The sequence below is a fragment of the Thunnus albacares genome, chromosome 12, assembly GCF_914725855.1.
Source record: "Thunnus albacares chromosome 12, fThuAlb1.1, whole genome shotgun sequence".
NCBI lineage: Eukaryota > Metazoa > Chordata > Actinopteri > Scombriformes > Scombridae > Thunnus > Thunnus albacares.
In genome coordinates this window covers 20,043,577-20,048,426 of record NC_058117.1, presented here as the reverse complement: position 1 = coordinate 20,048,426, position 4,850 = coordinate 20,043,577, and positions in this window count along the sequence as shown.

The window sequence follows — 4,850 nt, the reverse complement described above, 5'->3', positions numbered from 1 at the left end:
TTTTTGGCTGTAAGAATGTGTTCAATATTCAATAAAATATTTTATTTTTCATTTGTGCATGTGTTATTTACAGTTCTCATATTAAAGCATATTCAACTACAACTACTAACTAAAATTAGAGGATCACATGTATGTTATATGGTGTGTTTACACCTCCCAACCTCAAGACTGAGTTATTTAAGTTTATTCCTTAACTAAAAATCAAAATATTTCATATATCACCATGTGATTACAACCAGGCAGACACACTAATGGAATTGCATAATCTGTCATCTCAGGTTGGGTTGCTGCATACAGTTGACCTAACATATTGCTACAGTAATAGGCACACTAAAAGGAATTTGCCAAATACAAAGACAGTATTCATCATATAAGCATCTATAAAAGCACAAGAATTTTTCAGAAAATTAGCTTTCTTTATGGTTTTATTTGTTGCTTAAGTCGATCAGACATTCAGTTTGTTAACTTCATGATTACACTGCAAAAAAAAGGTTTGGTTCATGGACTTGCTTGAAGTACATTGTTTAATCAAATTGTAACTGTAGCGCTGAAGCCCAGTTGTAGGCTTATAGGCAACATAAAATTTTGTGATCATAATATATTTTTGTGTTTTCATTTTTTTCTGAGTTAACAGCCCAATTTTTCATATGACATAAAAGAATTAAAACAGCAACGTTCATATAAACTGCTGCTGCCTAGAAGCATCTCTGGACTCTGGTGACATTTGACTTTCATGGGGTTATTAACTAAGTGAAGCATGTGAATTTGGAAGCCTTAGGCTTACAATATCCTGTTTATTCTTGGAACTAGAGGACGACAGAGTGCCCAACTCCAGCCCATCCCCAACTCATAGGGGGTTTCTTTCAAAGCTCCGAACATACTGTAACTGACAATTTGTCAAAAAGAGATTTAATTCTTTAATATTATGAATAGGAAACAAAAGTCTTAAGATGTGATAAAGATATTGGCTGTGTGTCATTTTCTCTCCTCACGTTTGAAGGGTTTGTTTCACTCTTATCCACTCATCCTCAGGCAGGTGAGGGTACAGAGGAGAGACTGGGTGTCATCTGCAGCTGTCACTCAGTCTGAGTGATGCCCCTTGATGCAGTCAGGCATATGCAATTGACACTTGATGTGATGGTCAGTGACAGACTGGCGTGTGTGTGACCAGAGGATATTATCCTTGAAACAACCAAATGACAGTAATATGGAGTTGTATATAAGTATAATTCATTTGAGAATGTGATGCTATATATATTTATCGTTTTATGCTAAGGACAGAGGGAAATGCTGGGAAATGATTCTCTCAAGTGAAAATGTCTGGTGTTTCCCCTCCCTGTCCCTGACCCAATCACTCCCTGCACACACACACACACACACACACACACACACACATATGCACAGTGAGAGACAAAGAAATGGGGAGACAAAGAGAGTGAGAGAGAAAGAGAGAGGTCTTTATAAAGTGACCATTCTGGATACTTTCCAAGGGTTTAGTCAGTCACTATGGAGATTTGGAAAAAAGCCCCTGCAGTTTAATTCCTCTGTTGTTACTATGGTCGAAAGGTATCCAGTGGAAGTTCCATTCCCCGAAATGAACGCCCATCCTTACTCTGCTCATTCTGCTGACCACTGCCAGAAAAGGTGCTAAAGTTCCAATGTGCTTAAAAAAAACTATTAGAGAAAAGAAAATTCCTCATGATATTAACCTGAGCATCACACACAGACTGGACAAAAGCTCATTGGGGCCCCTGGCATGGATTTACAGCCTTTCTTTCTTACGTTTAGATTTACACCATTCTGATCTTGCACTCACTGGGGCACAACAAACACATTGTGCCGCAACTACCTCTACTAAATCTACCATGTCATGACCCACAAAGAAGCCCACCAATTTATCAGACTGTAAAAATCAAATAGCAAAACAAGAAAAAGATAATGTAAGAATAAGGCACTGAGTTACAAAGTGCAAACTACAAACACAACTTAATAAACAAAATTCCAAAATCCCTAATATCTTGTGAGTTCATCTCTGTGAATAGTGTAGCCCCTGAGTACGTCTCTGTCTGGATTTCAGTTCGGGCAAATGTTGGGGATGATTGCTATGGCTACTGGGCGCGCGGGTCGGTGATTCACCATCATGAGAGATGAAACAAAGGATGCCTGTCTGCTGCCCCAGTGCCTGCGGTTTTGAAGCGATGACACCCAGAAACAAGATTTAACTTATCTGTTGCCCTGTCCCATTACAGGCTGACTGACTCTGACTAATGTTGAGCCTTATTTGATTCCTCGTCCAGCCCTGTTGTACATTCCTTTTAATTAGCTTCCCCACAGCGCTGTTGCTTTGGAGAAAATAGGAACCTCAGCAACAAAAATAAAGGGACTAAATGACAAATTATTGCCAGGAATGGGAGCTATTTGGCCCAAACTGTGGCACTGGCAAACACCGGGCCACAAACAATAATTATGGCCTACTGTCTGCATTCTGTTGCTGCAGTTAGGTGACAGATCAGCAGTACACAATCCCTGCTCTGTTTGTGACAATCCCGGCCTCCTCTGTCTGTCTCTCTGGCCAACACCGGCAGAGCTGGATCATAATGGGCCAGGGAGCAGGAATTTTTACGCCCCTCCTGCCTCTAAGTAAGTGTTGATCATGTGAATTTCCATTGACGGTTTTGGGGTTCCACTGTTTACTCATTCTGGGGCCCCTGTGTGGGCCCTCTAGCTCCACGGGCCTTGGTGCATTTGTACTCTTTTGTGTCTATCTTACCACTTTATCTCTCCTTGTTTTCCATCCACTTAGGCCCGTGGTGAAAAGTAACTAAATACAGTAACTAGAGTACTTTACTTAAGTGCAATTTGTATTTCAATTTTTGAAGTATTGTCCAATATATTTTGATTTCACTGCATTTCAGAGTGAAATACTGTAGTTTTTACTACACTATATGTATTTATAGTTACACAAATACTTTGCAGATCACAATTTTACATGTAAAATATTTGATCAGTTCATAAGGTGCATTTGTAGGCTACCACTTTAACTGTGGTGTCTGTCTTGCCACTTTATTTCTCCTTTCTTTCCATCCGCTTAGCCGGTGGTGGAAAGTAACTAAATATAGTAACTCAAGTGCAATTTTGAGATGGTTGTATTTCCATTTGAGAAGTATTGTCCTATATATTTGACTTCACTACATATCAGTGTAAAATACTGTACTTTTTATTGCACATTTATTCTACAGTTATAGTTACAAGTTACTGTGCAGATTAAGATTTTACATGTTAAATATATGATCACTTTATATAATATGGTACATTTGTATAGATTCAATCACAATTTAAAAAAATATTCAAGTAATATGATAAATATAAGACTCCAAATGATGCCATTTCACATAATAATTACTTTTACTTTTGATATTTTTTCCATGCTTAGAAAGAAATAGAACAACTGACACTGGGTTAAGACACAGACAGAAAGTTGAAAAAACCCCAGATGTGTCATATTGAGGCCTTACATGAGTACATAATCTTACTTTCACATGCCATATCTAGAGCCAATTCAGACCACAATCTTTACTAGATTATTGTTGTACTGCTTCAAACTGGTCTGTTTCAAAACAGACTTGTATCCAAAATAACTTCAAAGCTGAGACAAAGTGGCTTTGCCTTTACACACTCTTGACACTGTGACTATTGGATTTCTTAATGTGATTTTTCTTGCTTTTTAAAAAAAGAAAGTTCCAATGTTCAAGTACTCTACGTAAGTACAGTTTTGAGGAACTTGGGTAACATTTCACTTTAAGCCCCCCTATTCAGCATACATAAACAGTATAGAAACATTTACTGGCGCAGCCTCAGATCTTCAGGCAGGGCACTTCTGGCTGTTCCTGAGTCACGGCTCAAGAATTAAGGTGACTGGGCTTTGCAGTCAAGGCCCCTCAGCTCTGGAAGTCCCTGCATAAAGATCTGACAATTGCAGAATCAGTGACATCTTTTATATCACTTCTCAAAATCATATATTTTTAAAAGGCCCTTCTTTAATTGATTACATACTGTTTTATTTTCATCATGTCTTATCTGCTCTGTTACTACTGTTGTTTTGATTGTTTTTTATTTTATATTTGGAGTATTTGATTCCAATTTATTTTTGTTTTAGTTTAATTATCTGATTTTACTGCCTAATTATTTATCAATAAATGGTTTATCACATACTGTAATGTAGTTATGAGTGGAAATAAGAACAAGTTTAAGTGTTTATTAATGAACTGTAATTGTAACTGCAATAATTGTAACTGCAATTATAATTTCCTCTGTGACAACATATTTTAAAGTAGTCTGAAAACGGAAAAAAAAACTCGTTGATCTGACAATTACTGTAAAACGAACCTTTAACCAACCATTTTGCTCAGACACAGCCAGACTATATTATTGTTTGACATTTAAATGTAAGTGACACTGATTTTTTTCAGCCTAGTGCTTATAAAAACCAAACCGGCTCACTGAGTAGTTGGGTTTATCCCTGCACAGTCATATCTCAGTGGCATCACGCCAACTTCAGCCACCCACAAACATTACCAAAACAAATCAGATCTCCCTTACTGACTTCTTTCATGCCTTTTAAAGAGCAACATATACCCGGCAGCACCGGTGCAGTGTGGGTGAGAGGTGTACAGTGTCACTGGCTCAGCTCTCCTGCTCTGCGTCTCCCTTCAGAATCACTGATTCTCATCAAGTCAGCAGCACTGCAGCACCGACAGCTGTGTATGCGGTGAAGACAGACAGGGAGAAAATAAAGAGAGAGCTTTTTTGTACATGAAGATGAGTCTGTACTGAAACTTCTAATATATGTT